The sequence below is a fragment of the Cupressus sempervirens genome, chromosome 5 (assembly GCF_028749045.1).
Source record: "Cupressus sempervirens isolate cs-2001-9-10 chromosome 5, ASM2874904v1, whole genome shotgun sequence".
Taxonomy (NCBI): domain Eukaryota; kingdom Viridiplantae; phylum Streptophyta; class Pinopsida; order Cupressales; family Cupressaceae; genus Cupressus; species Cupressus sempervirens.
Window position 1 is genome coordinate 830,202,031 of NC_143122.1, and position 18,038 is coordinate 830,220,068.

The 18,038-nt window shown below is 31.1% G+C and overlaps 1 pseudogene; it reads left to right on the forward strand.

The window, feature by feature from the left end:
• The window catches only part of LOC149558450 (uncharacterized), a 62,554-nt pseudogene that overhangs the window by 42,736 nt on the left and 1,780 nt on the right, over positions 1-18,038 (forward strand).

Consider the following 18,038-nt stretch of genomic DNA (forward strand, 5'->3'; position numbering starts at 1 on the left):
CACTATGAAAATGTATGCATGTGGACTATACTAATGTCATGACCTCTCACTACAATTGTCGATGATACCCCACATTTCTAAATCTGTTGAAGTACTATCATTGGTGTCACTATCAGTTTCCATAATGTATGAAGTGTGAAGAGAATTAGAGGATAAGTTGGGTGAAATTTCCTCAAAGTGAACATCCTTCTCCAAAAAAATCTCATGAGTCTCAAGATCCATAAGTCTATATACCTTAGAACTATCTTCATAACTGATGAAAGTATAAGGCCTAGGTGTTGGTTCCTTGCATCCCTTGGAAGATAGGTTTTCCCATGCTAGACAACCGAAGACTCTAAAGTGACTCACAGTTGGTTTTCTACTGCACCATGCCTAAAAAGGAGTTTTTCCATCTAGGGCATTATGAGGACACCTAACCTATTAAGTATGTGAGTAGTACTGCTAATGGCTTCAACTTCAAGTGCTAGATCAAGAGACTTGGCTTTTATCATGCAATGTTTTATGGTCTTAAGAGTTCTAAACCTCATAGCTACAACATCTGTCTTGTGTGGACTGAATGCTGGTGGATTCTAAAGATCAATCCCCTCAAGTTTGTAGAAGTCTTTAAGTCTTTTTTCCATATATCTATTCTCATTGTCCATCTGTAGAACCTTCATGGTTTTCCTTGATTTTTGTTCGACATGACTCTTGAAGGCTTGAAGCTTATCAACCATTTCATTCTTATGATGAATGAAGTAGACCCATGTGAAGCATGAAAAATCATCAACAAAAGTAAGGATGTAGCAGCCTTGGCTGACTAAAGTCACTACAAAAGGACCTGCTAAAACCATGTGAACCAACTGAAGAACAATTAGTGCTCTAGAAGACTTCCCTTTATCATACTTCTCCTCAAGATGCACATCCACTAAAAAAGATGAACACTCACCCTTAGAAAAGTTGATGTTAGGTAGACATTTGACCATGTGTTTTGAGAAAATTTGTTGAAGGTAGTGGTAGGCAAGATGACCAAACTGCTAATGCCATAATGTTGTTTGTGAAGTAGAGTGAGTCAACAAGGCTTGAGAAGGAGACTTAGGCACAAAGTGGGAGAAGGAATAAAGCCTCTTTTCATGATTGACTTTCCCCACTACAACCAATGAATCATCTTTTAAACTATGCACATCACTGAATCTAGAAGGAACTCAACTTTGTGACCATCTCCAAGGTGAGTGATTTGCTAAACAAAGAGGAGATTGGAGCTATGATTTGGAACGTAGAGAACATCTTTGAACTCCTTATTTTCCATTTCTACATTTCCTTTTCCTTGAACTTCTATTTTAGTATCATCTCCCACAAACATGTACAGTACCTGTGATTGCTTCAATGAAGAAAAGTCTCCCTTTGAAGAACCCATATGATAGGAGGCACCTGAGTCAAGTATCCATTCCAATGAAGAACTTATATTTTCCATAAGTGCTTTCCCTTTTCCATTTTAAGAGGTTGGAGCTGAATCCTTGGAAGTGCCTAGACTTGAATTTTGTTCTTCTTGAGTAGGTTTTCCAACTCATCGATTCTTTTAGTCTTGCAATGATGCTCATCATGATTTTTCTTTTCGCAATATGCACAGAAATGTTTGTCCTTCTTTTCAATACTTACCTTCTTCTTGGAAGAAGAATTTCCTTGTTGTGAGGAGGATTGTTGTGTCTCAAATTATGATTTCTACTTCCACTACTTCTTCTTGTTGTTGCTAGAACTTTTCCCTCCTTGACTTGATTGGTGCTCATCACTAGCCACCAATTCTTTTGTCTTTGATGTCATGAGAAGTCCAAAATCTATCAAGTTAGATTGTTCAACAATCAACATCTCTGCAAATGCATCAAATGTAGGCTTGTAGAAAACACTTCCCATGGTCAACCTATGAGTATTATAACTCGAAACAAAGGAGACATACTCTAAACATAGCCTCTTCAGGATATGATGAATCAACTTGTCATACTTCATGGGATTTTCACAATCTTTAAGTAGTGCCCTATACTCATTGGCTTTGTTGATGTAATCTTGAATTGTGTCAAAATTCTTTGGATCCAAGAGATGTAGATTTTCCTCAATCTAAAAACCCTTTTCCTCATCCACCTTACCATACAATGATTCAAGTTTGGAGTCCATGAAACTAGCAATGTGGAAGAAGAAATCTCTATGTACACAACTCCTGATAATTCCTAAAGCTTGATTGTCTATAATTTTCCAATCAATGAGTTTTTCAGCATTAGTGGGTTTTGGAATTGTACCATCAACATAAAGATTTAGACCTGTTGCCATTAATATACTCCATACAATATCTTTCCATGTAGAATAATTGTGTGAAGTTAGAAGTGGACATTTAGGTGAACCCATGATGAAAAAAATGAAAAGAGCACACAAGAGAGACATAAGAACATAGTACACACCCCCACTTTTCACTCAATCAAAAGACCACCCCAAAAAAAATGCTTTTGGCACTTTATATGTACTGCATATACAATTAGCCACTTATTAAAATGTACAAAGTGAACTTATAATTTTTCTTTTTACAACTACCTTTTGAGGCCCAAATCTGTCACTATGCATTGTAGCTCAGATGTACAACAATTTTGAAAAGTAATCAAAGCAATACAATGCAAGAAAAGCCTTAGTTCTGAAAGTGAGATTTTTGTCCACACAACCCCATAATCTAACTATAGATTTGGAAAGTAGATGAAAAATAATGCACTTTAAAAAATGGAACATGTTTTTGGGTCTAGATAAGCCTATATGGAGAATTTGAAGTTGCAAAATGTAAGATTGAACAAGTATAGTTGACAAAGAATGCAATTTTTGAAAACTCCTTGCACCAAAACTAGAAAAGAACAATACCATTGAAAAGGTTAGGAAATTCTACCCAAAATCAAAAAAATTGCACTTGAATTAGAGTTTGAATGACTAAGTTATGGCTTCACAAAGTCAGGCTGACAAATCAAAAAGCAATCTAAAGAGGGGTCTGGAAGGAAAATTGCATGCTTAAATTTGATAGTCAAATAAATATCATAGTAGTTCAAAATTTCCTAGCAATGATGGTCAGACGACCATTAAATTTTTTCCTGTGAAATGTACAAAAAAATAATGCTTGGGATGATGTGGTAGCTAATGTGGTGTACGATCATATGACTAGATGACATCAGCTATATGAAATAGTATGGAAAGGTGTGGTGTGGCTCCTTTTTGGCAGTCCTCATGGTAGTCTGTAGGTCTTTCTAGCTAGTGGTACAACTGGCTAAGTTGTCAGTCCACCATGGTGGATAGTGTCAAAGCTAACGTGGGCCAGCCTGTGTGGATGGGTCCATATGGAAGGAGAGAATAGGGTCATGCAATGACTAGATGTGCAAACTGTAGGTTGCTTGACATGTGGTAAGGGAGCTCGCTATGGGCATGCCATGTGGCATGTGGAAGCACAGGCTAGAGCTCCAAAAATCATCACCGAGAAATGGAAAAACACTACTGTCATGAGAATTCTTCATGCTCAAATAGTGGGTTCATTGCAGGCATAGAAAAAAAGGTCATCGATGGTGTCTATCGTGTGCACTGGGATTAAGTTGCAGGCATTGGATTATGTTCGCAGATGTTGGAAGCAATCACACACTGGGGGATTTTGATTTGCGGTAGCTAGAACCTCACAAATAGGAAGCCAAAGTTAATAGGTATTATCGATGGGAAATAACACTTTTCTATATAAAAGCAACCATTGGCAAGAGTTAATGAAAAAAAGCTACCTGTTAAGTGTGGGGTTGCTTGGTCACCAGAAAATGTGGCTTGGTCAAACTTTGAACTATGCAGGACTTTGAAGTGGCCACAAGTCGGCCTGTTGTGCCAGGATCGTGGCCTAATTTTGACTATTACACTTAATCATAAATAATGGAATATTTCGCTCCTTACAAGAATATTCTGTAGAATATTCTTTGCAGAGGGTTTAGGGTTGAGATCTAACTGCCTGGTACCTATGCAAAAAAAAATTCTCTGCAAGGCTACCTGGCCTAAAAAAAATTTGATTTTTTTTTGCAAAAGTAGAAAATAATAAAATTACAAATCCAAAAAAATAATTAATTAGATCTGCAAAATGAGCATACCTAAATTGCAAATCAGGGTGTCTAGGTGCTGATTTGCAAATTTTTTTCCTCACGATCGACTTTGGCCTATGGTATGCAAATTTATAGTCATTCTAGATGCAATGGTGAGGTCCGTTATGGCTGTAGATGCTCCCAATGATAGCAATACTTTAGATACAGGTTGAGGTGTTGAAGCAACAATGGTCTCAAATGGCTATGTGAAGACAAAATCTCCAAGCTCTGATACCATGTAAGAATTTTCCTTAGGGAAAAAATCACCTAAGACAAAGGAACTCAAACACAAGCATAAAATAGAGTAGAGTATGATTAGAATAACTACATAGTATTCAATTCCATATCAATGAAAGTACACTAGGAATGCCTGTATATAAAGTCCTCTAAGATGAATCTAGAATGCCTAAGAATCAGTTACATGATAAGTCCTACAACTAGACACATGTCCACCAGATATGGGTTATCCTCCATTAAGCATGAAAGTAAGTGCGATGATGAGAGGATAAGCCTACAATGGTTTAACATGCAAATTTATGTTGTAGATAACATGTGCTAAAAATGGAGTGCAAATAACTATGTTCTTTACATGAAAACTTAGTGAATGATGCAAACTCCAGTGTTATAGACACTATGTGCTGAATTAGAGTTGCATAGTTCTATGTTGTCAACATGACAACTCATAAAGGTGTGCAAACTCCTAAGTCTCTCACAAAATAAATAATAAAAAAATGCAATATAATAAAATAATGCATTAACCTAAGTAAACTTAAGTAAGTGTAAATAGTAAATACATATTTACACCAACAAAATTAATTGTAGAAAAGAAGGTGGATGGATTAGACCCAAACCAATAGTGGATTTTGTATTATTGGATGTGTATATTCTTATTTCAAGCTATGTCTTGAAAAAACAAATACATTATATACGGATTACTTTGTAAAAGTGACCTAATTCATCAATTAAGTATGTCTCATTAGTCAATAATTAGGGTCCTTAATGTTGCAATTATGAACACAATTCAAAGCATGCTGAATGAGGGAAAAAATATTAATACAAAATGTGATTTATTTGGTGAGTTTCTTCATTTTATAGTTATAGAGAAAAAGCTTCTAAAATAAGGATAGTAGAAAATTAGGCCTCTACAAAGAAAATGTCCTTAAGGACTTCGGTGTGGACAATGTAATAGATTTTTATAGTTGATGTTAACTACCACAGTTACATTTCTACCAAAATATTGATCTATCAATAACTAATACAACCACTAGGCTTATAGAATCCATAAGAGATAATTAAGCCATGCCATGAACCTCATGAGTAACGCTAGCCAACTATAAATAGTCCCCCTCCTTGCATCACTCACTATGAGCTATAAGGATTTAAACCTATGACAAAGCTTTAACAACAATTATTATAATATAGGGCTTTTTTGGCATTAAAACATCAATTGTTAGTGCCTAATACAACCAATAGACTAATAGAGTCCACAAGAGCGGGTTAAGCCATGTTTCAAACCTCACAAAGGATCCTACCCATCTATAATGATTGTATTGGGTCCCTAGAGTTCATAAGTAGTGAGAGGAAAAGCATAATCCATAACATGCAACTAGAGGAGGTATTACCCTCACATGTCTAGGTTGAAGCCTAAATGGGATAGTGGCTTCAAGAGAAGATTTTGAGGTGTGAAGTTGTATCAAATTTGATAAGTATTAGTGATTTTTTCAAGAATTGGAAATGAGTTGTAAGGTACTATTTTATTTTTACTAAACTAGAGATTAGTTGGGATATTCTACATAGTTTCTAGTTAAACTAGTTTTGTGTGCTATAGCTAATAGTCATTGTTTCCTAGTGTTCTCTACATCATTTTTTTAGGGATTTATGTATGGAAAATTGTCAACCATCATAAAAATATGATTCTTTTGACCTTTCTTGGTTAATCATCGCCATTTTTTATAGATTTGGATTCACATGGCATCCTCAAATTGATGGCTCTATTTCATGCAATGTAGGATATAGGAAATTACAAAATGCTAAACAAATATTTTCAACATAAATTCATATAAAAAAATCAACAAAAACATTTCAAATCAATGATATAGAAGAGAAGGGTAATGTATTGGACATCAATGTATGTGGACAAGCTCAAAACTATGGATCTCAATGGGAATCCACATGATGCTCAATTAGAGGCTAGAAAATCACCATAGACTAAAAGATAAAATAAATAGTATAATTATTTTTACCTAATTTTTGACTTTTTCATATAGAAACCAAATTGACATCAAATGATCAATTGAAATCATCAAAAGAAACATTAGGATCAAAATAAAAAATAAAGTCAATTGCACCAAGTCAACTCTTAAGTTAACTCTAGTCAAAGTTCAATTAAATATAAGTCAAATTCAATCAAATCATTTGTAGAATAAACTCAATATATTTTAAAGCTTGCTTTAAATAATTTCATATGTAAATTAGTCAAACCAGGTCAAACTATAGTCTAAATTGAAAAATAAAGTCAAATCAAATTAAAATTTAGCCAAACTCATCGCAATATAACTCAAAATCCATTTTAATCGATAGAATCAATTTCGAATCAATAAAATATGTTCAAAATTAGTTCACAATATTTATTTCCTTTCTATTTCTCTCCCAAGGGAGGCTAATAATCAAAATTGATAAATCAAACCATCAAACACATTATCACTTTTTGAAATTGAGGCATGGGTTTAATTTAGAGAATTAAATTTTTGATAGAAAATTAGAAGCATTAACGTCCATCAAATCATCATATTCTTAGTTAAATTTGATCAAACATTCTTGAACAATTAGGGCATCTACAATAAAATTAAATTTTAAATGAATCAACTAGTTATCGAATTAGAAATCTAGTTTATCAAATTGAACTAAATAATATTGATAAGTAGGACATAATTTCATCAAATTCATTAGTAGGAGTTAATTAAACTAAATGATTTTGCCAAGGGTATATCAAATTCATCAAAATCCATATCAAGTTGGTTATCTTGAACTAATAAATCATCTAATAACTTGCTTGCTCTTATTAGTGTTTTCATCATTTAAATTAATAGGGACATGTGATCAACTTCATCACATCACATCAAATTCATTATTCTTTATAATTGACATCACCAGAATAAGTAGATTATTAATTTTAATACTTCAGATCAATTTTGTTGTCTTGCTTTCAAACTTATCATGAGGCACCACATCAAGATTTTATATTTTACACAAACTTTATATTTTAAATAGTTTCTTGAGGATCTATATCAAACTATTTTTTGAATCTAAACCCAATTGACATCAAACATTAGATGCACACTAATAAAATGTTTCTTCAGGGAGAGGCAAATCTAATCACCTAGAATTTATTCTAGCCTTATCAAAAGACCTAAATAATGATAAAATAGATCCAGACCCTAATTAGGTGATTTAACCCTAGTTAAGATAACTAAATAAATTCAACCATAGGATTACTTGTGTAACTAGATTAGATCAATTTAATTAAATAGTTCATAAATACTTGAAGATTAGGTATCAGTCATCAAAGTATACTAATCAATTTATTGCCCAAACTATTTAATTATATTGATATTAATTAAGTGAATTAATCAATTGTCCTATTATCCACTCAAGTCACAAAAAACATAATACTTAAAACCAAACATTAGTGAGATGGAATAACATGGATCACTCAAGGTCCTCCTCTCAACCACTCATTGTGGACCAATACCAACCATAAAATCTACATTCAATAAATTTCTTCCAAGAAAAATCTTTAAAAAAACCCACATAGAGGCATTTTCATCTAGAATATTTATAAGGAGATCATGCCAAATTGATTCTAGAGTAATTTATTTACATTTGTGAGATAATTGTAAACTCATCATATCAGATCATAATTCATTTTATTTTACATGTTAATAAACCATATACATTTATTATTAAAATCATTTAAGATTTTTTAGCATTTAATTGCATCAATTATAGGATCAATTGCATAGTTGAATCATTATGATAATCTAAATTGCACTCATGTAGACACATTTTTAGTTGAATCTCTATTTTATTTTCATTTGTTATTAATCTTATGCATATTGTGAGAATAAATTTCCACTTTAGATCATACTTACATCTATAGGAAAGAGTTTTTAATTTGATTGGTTATTTGATGTTCTTTGGTCGGTTTATTATATGCTAACCAATTCAAATAATGAATTACTGAGAGTCATATATCCAAATATTTAGGTTATAAAAATTCATGGACATAGCTCTAGGGTGGAATCCTTCCCACAAAATATCCAATCAAAATATATTTTTCAAATTAGTCACAAGAACAATAAAAATCCTATAAAGTAAGACAACATTCAACATGCTCGAGGTCATGCCTTTTGATTGATTGAACTTGTAAGGATGCTTCTTTAGAGGTACCATGATCCCATGTTTCTGCAACTGCAACACAAGGATCATGTTTTTGGCTAAAGCTAGACAAATTCATATTAAAACCTAAAAATCGTGTAGTCAAAATTTTGTATGACAACACAAATATGCAAGGATTTGGATAGTTCATATGTATTTATTACTTAACCAATCCTTTCATACTTTTTAGTAGCTTTGGAATCACCAATAAGAACAACATCAATGTTCTCTTGAATTTACTTTTTGCTAGCTAGGAGTAGAGCTTAATATTATTAATAATTTGATCTCTAAAGATCCTATTTTTTCTATACTTCCATAAGGCCCATTAAAAAAAGGTAGTCTCTATCTTCAAAGGTCTTGCATAACTAGGCATTTCAAGGATAAATAGTTTAAACTATACAAAAACAACCTTATACTACATACAAAGATCAAATTGATGAATAATGAGAAGAAAACAAATGACTACATGTAATAGGCATAAGGTAAGTAAAAATTTATATGATCAACACTTTTAAAATCCATAAAATATAAGAGAAACCATTCACAAACAAGAGCCCTCTTTTATTTAATTTGTTGAAGATATGACTATTAATATGAACACTGATTCACCAAAAATGATTAACTTTAAGAATAAGTTTAGATATCCAAACTTGATTCGACTACAAGGGTTCATCAATGTGATTATTCAAGAAATAATATGCAGATCAAATAGATAAGATATACAAGGACTAGTGTTGTAATATATGCTCATCTTTTCTCTAACTTAAGAAAATACTGGAATAGTTAAGAATCTATTACATAGAATAAATTTTTTATTATATGTTCTATAAAAGTCAAAAAAATTCTAAAGCCCTTATCTTTAGAAATTTTATTACGAATGCTTTCCTAGAAATGTTGATTCCCATACAAATTAAATAATTGTAGGGAAATATACCCTTCATTCTTATGAAAATATCTTTGATAGAATTAAAGTTGTTAAAATTGTAGAATTTGATATTATGTTTATGATAACCAAAATATTTATGAACAATAATAAATCTTTAAAAAAAAAATCAACATCAACTTTATATATTTATATTACTAACAATAGCACTATTAATTTGATTTAAATTTAGCTGACATAATAAATTATAATCGCATAATCTGAAATGGTCAACTTGAAGAGCTTCATATATAGTTATTCTAATACCAAGGTACTAATATGATAAGGCACCTCTCTCATTATGTTTCTTGGAGGAATTTGGGAAAAGTCCTCCATAATTGTAAGAGGCTAATAGTGGTAAGGGTTTTGTCAATTGTTAGTGTTTTGTAATTTTTAGTTTTATTTTTTTGGTAAACAAATTTGTTGCTATGAAGTTACTTCTGATAATGTCCCTATTTGCGCTATGAACAGTGACAAGTGGGCCAACCGTTGGAGAGATCATAATTGATAACTATCAGACTGCAATCTTCCTCTACATTTGAGAGGGGCAGCTCCCTCATAAGATATGGGTATTTGTGATTTTTCAAAATAAAGACAATTACAACTTAAACGATAGAAAGGAAACTATTGATGAGGAATGCATCACACAATTTCAATTCTTCCTAAAATTGATGTAAATTGCTATTTAAAACAAATAAGAACTGCGCTTGAAAGATATCATTGACACAATGCTAATTCAATGATTCATGAATATTTAAATCATACCATGAAAATACTATGCACACAAGATAAACAGAAAAGACTAGATTTAATGTTGGAAACCCTTTTAGGAAAAAAACCCGCTACACAAGGAAATGAGTGTTGCCCTTTGTATTATAGTAACCAATATTACAATTAACAATATACATTTATAAAAGCTCAAAATTTTTTACAATTAGATCCTAATTCACCCCTCCTCTTAGTACCTTGTTTTCTATTAAGACATAGAACATAATTATTCGTAATTTTTACTGACCCATTCTCTAGCCATAAATCTATATCATGAATTCAACTAAACATGGCATTAATCTAGTGAATCTTGAGATTTCTCAAAAAGCTTACGGCTCATGTCAACCCTTTCCTCTATACAATCTTAAAATCACCCTTTAATACTCCACTACAAAAATTCTGATATGCCGATCAAATTTCATAGGCTCCCAATTCACTAATTTTACAAATGTAAGAACTTCATGCATTGTGTATCATGATAACCATATGTGGTATTATTTATAATGCACCCATTGAGTCTACCTTCACAGAAATTTTAGTAATAATGACATGATATTTTGGTGGAGGACAAGTGTCACTCTTCACCAATTTATCATTACTAACTTCTTTGCCTTGACTCCTTGCTATTGATGATGATCTAGAAGCCATTCTAAAATTTAAGGTTTGAAATTCACTTCTTGAATAACTCAATGCAAGTGACAATCAACAGTTGATGACATTTCAAAAAAAAATGTTCTCTGTCACCTTTAAAATCACTTTACAAATTGCTCAAATCACTTGGGCTCTTAGAATCTAAATGTGAGGTGTGTATAATGCTTTCAAATTTTTACTATATACCTTCATTCATTCAAATTAAGGTACTCATAAATGTTGTGTACATCATTAGGTGGAATCTAGCTATCTTGGTCGATATTGCAATTATTAACTTGGTCTTCACTTTACAGCTTAGTCCATACTATTTGACTCCACCAAAAAAATCAACTCAATCATTGTAAGCATTTGATTCATATTGAAATACTTGATCAATATAGATAGTATTATCAATGCTTGACACCTATTAATGCAATTGATTCTATTACTCGGTTCTTTCCATAATTTTTTTTGAATGCATCTTATCTTATGCAACCATGAACTTTGTCACAATTTATATTAGGAATCGATGTAAGATGTCTCATTTTAAATATGAAATTTCATATGTATAACTTACTTGATTAGGTTGAGGTAGAGCAATCACCTTCTCCTATAGAGCTTGGCATAGACCAGATTATTTCCAAGTCTTAACAAATACATGACTTGGCCTATATCTAGAGTGACTTAGTTAAATTGATGAATGACCAAATTTTTCTTCTATATGACTAAGTATTTGACACTAATAGATGACAAAACTAGAGAGATCAAAATTTAGATGATCTACCACATTCACTCCTTGATCCATCTTTAGAGAGTACAACTTCTTTATTAGAAATAGCTTATTTACCAAGTATTCTCCTTTATAAATAGCTTCCAACTTCTTGCACAAAGAACATACATTTTTCTCTTTATGAATATTCAATGAATAGAATATGCAAGGCTCAACCTTATTATTCCTCTAGCCTTTTGATCCACCAGATCCAAATCTTCCTACTTTATTCATGAAGGCTTGTTGTTAAACACAACGATCTACAGATCTTGGTCAACCAATATATCTTGAACTATAAATTTTCATAACTCGTAGTTTGCACCATTAAACATTTCAATGTCTACTATCACCATCCTAATTTCTAGAAAAATATATTAAAAAATCATATTGAAACCAAATTGATACAAATTCCTAACCCTACCAGCAATGATAAAACTAAACTTGTTTGGCTTTGATACCACTTGTTAGGGAAGGTAAAGTACAAAAATGTCTTCCTAACATAAAATTTGCATGGGAAATAAACATAAGTGAATCTAAATAAAAATATGTGCAAGTAAAAGAGACTATAAAAATACTATGCACACAAGATAAACACAAAAGACTAGATTTAATGTTGGAAACCCTTTTAGGAAAAAAACCCACTACACAAGGAAATGAGTGTTGCACTTTGTATTATAGTAACCAATATTACAAGTAGCAATATACATTTAAAAAAGCTCAAAATTTTTAACAATTGGCCTACAATGGTGTAACATGCAAATTTATGTTGTAGACAACATGTGCTAAAAATGGAGTGCAAATAACTGTGTTCTTTACATGACAACTTAGTGAATGATGCAAACTCCAGTGTTGTAGACACCATGTGCTAAATTAGAGTTGCATAGTTCTATGTTGTCAACATGACAACTCATAAAGGTGTGCAAACTCCTAAGTGTCTCACAAAAAAAAAAAAGAAAAAAATGCAATACAATAAAATAATGCATTCACCTAAGTAAACTTAAGTAAGTGTAAATAGTAAATACATATTTACACCAACAAAATTAGTTGTAGAAAAGAACGTGGATGGATTAGACGCAAACCAATAGTGGATTCTGTATTATTGGATGTGTATATTTTTATTTCAAGTTATTTCTTGAAAAAACAAATACATTATACACAGATTACTTTGTAAAAGTGACCTAATTCATCAATTAAGTATGTCTCATTAGTCAATAATTAGAGTCCTTAATGGTGGAATTATGAACACAATTCAAAGTACATTGAATGAGGGAAAAATGATTAATACAAAATGTGATTTATTTGGTGAGTTTCTTTGTTTTATAGTTATAGGGAAAAAGCTTCTAAAATAAGGATAGTAGAAAATTAGGCCTCTACAAAGAAAATGTCCTTAAGGACTTTGGTGTGGACAATGTAATAGATTTTTAGAGTTGATGTTAACTACCACAATTACATTTTTACCAAAATATTGATCTATCAATAACCAATACAACCACTAGGCTTATAGAATCCATAAGAGATAATTAAGCCATGCCATGGACCTCATGAGTAACACTAGCCCACTATCTATAGTCCCCCTCCTTGCATCACTCACTATGGGCTACAAGGATTTAAACCTATGACAAAGCTTTAACAACAATTATTACAATATAGGGCTTTTTTGGCATCAAACCGTCAATTGTTAGTGCCAAATACAACCAATAGACTAATAGATTCCACAAGAGGGGGTTAAGCCATGTTTCAAACCTCACAAAGGATCCTACCAATCTGCAATGATTGTATTGGGTCCCTAGAGTTCATAAGTAGTGAGAGGAAAAGCATAATCCATAGCATGCAACTAGAGGAGGTATTACCCTCACATGTCTAGGTTGAAACCTAAGTGGGATAGTGGCTTCAAGAGAAGATTTTGAGGTGTGAAGTTGTATCAAAGTTGATAGGTGTTAGTGATGTTTTCAAGAATTGGAAATCATTTGTAAGGTACTATTTTATTTTTACTAAACTAGAGATTAGTTGGGATATTCTACATAGTTTCTAGTTAAACTAGTTTTGTGGGCTGTAGGTAATAGTCATTATTTCCTAGTGTTCTCTACATCATCTTGTTTAGGGATTTATGTATGGAAAATTGTCAACCATCATAAAAATATGATTCTTTTGACCTTTCTTGTTTAGTCATTGCCATTTTTTATAGATTTGGATTCAGATGGCATCCTCAAATTGTAGGGTATAGGAAATTACAAAATGCTAAACAAATATTTTCAACATAAATTCATATAAAAAAATCAAAAAAAAAGTTTCAAATCAATGATATAGAAGAGAAGGGTAATGTATTGGACATCAATGTATGTGGACAAGCTCAAAACTATGGATCTCAATGGGAATCCACATGATGCTCAATTAGAGGCTAGAAAATCACCATAGACTAAAAGATAAAATAAATTGTATAATTATTTTTCCCTAATTTTTGACTTTGTCATATAGAAACCAAATTGACATCAAATGATCAATTGAAATCATCAAAAGAAACATTAGGACCAAAATCAAAATGAAAGTCAATTGCACCAAGTCAATTCTTAAGTCAACTCTAGTCAAAGTTCAATTAAATATAAGTCAAATTCAATCAAATCATTTGTAGAATAAACTCAATATATTTTAAAGCTTGCTTTAAATAATTTCATCTGTAAATTAGTCAAACCAGGTCAAACTATAGTCTAAATTGAAGAATAAAGTCAAATCAAAGTCAAAGTTAGCCAAACTCATCTCAATATAACTCAAAATCCATTTTAATCAATAGAATCAATTTCTAATCAATAAAATATGTTCAAAATTAGTTCACAATATTTATTTCCTTTCTATTTCTCTCCCAAGGGAGGCTAATAATCAGAATTGATAACTCAAACCATCAAACACATTATCACTTTTTGAAATTGAGGCATGGGTTTAATTTAGAGAATTAAATTTTTGTTATAAAATTAGAAGCATTAATATCCATCAAATCATCATATTTTTAGTTAAATTTCATCAAACATTCTTGAACAATCAAGGCATTTACAATAAAATTAAATCTTAAATCAATCAACTAGTTATCGAATTAGAAATCCAGTTTATCAAATTGAACTAAATAATATTGATAAGTAGGACATAATTTCATCAAATTCATTAGTAGGAGTTAATTAAACTAAATGATTTTGCCAAGGGTATATCAAATTCATCAAAATCCATATCAAGTTGGTTATCTTGAACCAATAAATCATAGGGAATGAGCTATTTCATCTAATAACTTGCTTGGTCTTATTACTGTTTTCATCATTTAAATTAATAGGGACATGTGATCAACTTCATCACAGCACATCAAATTCATTATTCTTTATAATTGACATCACCAGAATAAGTAGATTATTAATTTTATCACTTCATATCAATTTGGTTGTCTTGCTTTCAAACTTATAATGAGGCACCACATCAGGATTTTATATTTTACACAAACATTATATTTTAATCTAAACCCTATTGACATCAAACATTCGATGCACACTAATAAAATGTTTCTTCAAGGAGATGCAAATGTAATCACCTAGAATTTATTCTAGCCTTATCAAAAGACCTAAATAATGATAAAATAGATCCAAACCCTAATTAGGTGACTTAACCCTAGTTAAGTTAATTAAATAAATTCAACCATAGGATTACTTGTGTAACTAGATTAGATCAATTTAATTAAATAGTTCATAAATAATTGAAGATTAGTGATCAATCATCAAAGTATACTAATCAACTTATTGCCCAAACTATTTAATTATATTGATATTAATTAAGTGAATTAATTAATTGTCCCATCATCCACTCAAGTCACTAAAAAACATAATACTTAAAACCAAACATTAGTGAGATGGAATAACATGGATCACTCAAGGTCCCACTCTCAACCACTCATTGTGGACCAATACCAACCATAAAATTTAAATTCAATGAATTTCTTCCAAGAAAAATCTTTAAAAAAACCCACATAGAGGCATTTTCATCTAGAATATTTCTAAGGAGATCATGCCAAATTGATTCTAGAGTAATTTTATTACATTTGTGAGATAATTGTAAACTCATCATATTAGATCATAATTCATTTTATTTTACATGTTAATAAACCATATACTTTTATTATTAAAATCATTTAAGCTTTTTTAGCATTTAATTGCATCAATTATAGGATCAATTGCATAGTTTAATCATTATGATAATCTAAATTGCACTCATGTAGACACATTTTTAGTTGAATCTCTATTTTATTGTCATTTTTTATTAATCTTATGCATATTGTGAGAATAAATTTCCACTTTAGAGTTTTTAATTTGATTGCTTATTTGATGTTCTTTGGTTGGTTTATTATATACTACCCAATTGAGATAATGAATTACTGAGAGTCATATATCCAATTTTTTAGGTTATAACAATTCATAGACATAGCTCTAGGGTGGAATCCTTCCCACAAATTATCCAATCAAAATATATTTTTCAAATTAGTCATAAGAGCAATAAAAATCCTATAAAGTAAGACAACATTCAACATGCTAGAGGTCATGCCTTTGGATTGATTGAACTTGTAAGGATGCTTCTTTAGAGGTACCATGATCCCATGTTTCTGCAACTGCAACACAAGGATCATGTTTTTGGCTAAAGCTAGACAAATTCATATTAAAACCTAAAAATCATGTAATCAAAATTTTGTATGACAACACAAATATGCAAGGATTTAGATAGATCATCTTTATTTATTACTTAACCAATCCTTTCATACTTTTTAGTAGCTTCGGAATCACCAATAAGAACAACATCAATGTTCTCTTGAATTTACTTTTTGCTAGCTAGGAGTAGAGCTTCATATTATTAATAATTTGATCTCTAAAGATCCTATTTTTTCTATACTTCCATAAGGCCCATTAAAAAAAGGTAGTCTCTATCTTCAAAGGTCTTGCATAACTAGGCATTTCAAGGAGAAATAGTTTAAACTATACAAAAACAACCTTATACTACATACAAAGATCAAATTGATGAATAATGAGAAGAAAACAAATGACTACATGTAATAGGCATAAGGTAAGTAAAAATTTATATGATCAACACTTTTAAAATCCATAAAATATAAGAGAAACCATTCACAAACAAGAGCCCTCTTTTATTTAATTTGTTGAAGATATGACTATTAATATGAACATTGATTCACAAAAAAATATTAATTTTAAGAATAAATTTAGATATCCAAACTTCATTCAACTACAAGGGTTCATCAATGTGATTATTCAAGAAATAATATGCAGATCAAATAGATAAGATATACAAGGACTAGTGTTGTAATATATGCTCATCTTTTCTTGAACTTAAAGCGAGTGTTCGATGGGCTGAAAACATTCCATTGGTGAGAAATAGAATTTCTATATCGATACAGGAAATATTCCATTTTGGTTTTGCTTTTTCCTAAACAAATTTTGGAAAGATAATGAAAATAATGATAACAAATAGAACTTTACAAACTCCTTTGCTTTACAAAATAGAATTCTATCCAAAATAACATTTTATTTATAAATTTTAGGGAATCTCAAGTCGATTATTGGTATCAACAAAATCGAGCCTCACTCACTCACATTGCAATTTGTTTGAATGCCAATCCTCAGCAAATTTAGAAAGCGAGTGTTCGATGGGCTGAAAAGATTCCATTGGTGAGAAATAGAATTTCTATATCGATACAGGAAATATTCCATTTTGGTATCTAAGGAAAAGAGATGAGAAAACAGGAACTTGAATGTGAGATACGATATTATTGGTCAGAGAAGCGACCCACAAATCGATCATGGGCTTCCTCGTTTACTATATATTGAGCCTACATCAGATTTTGTATCTGATAAAAGCACAAGCATATATATTAAGAGGATGAAGGTTGGAGAAAGTAGCCGTGGGCGATGGGAGGTTGGAGAAAGTAGCCGTATAAGAAGACAGAGGAGGAAATCCAAGAGTGTCCGGGCGGAATTATTATTTCCCGTTGGGAGAATTGGAAGGTACTTGAGGAAGGGCAGATATGCAAAGCGGGTGGGAGAAACAGCTCCCGTATACATGGCCGCCGTTATGGAGTATATAGCCGCAGAGGTATTATTAATATTTTAGGTTAAAAATGTTAAATAGTTATAAGATTTTTATTATCTATTTAAATCTGATATATAATTTTTGGATTTTATTGTGTAGCTTTTTTAATCAAGATGTTAAATCATACTATATGATTCATCAATACAATGTATTTAATTAATATAAAATTACTACACAATCAAATCTAAAAACTATCTATCAAACTTTTGCTATTTAATAACTCATATTTAATTCATATAACCTGATTCAATTTGTTTCTAGCCGTATTTGAATGGCC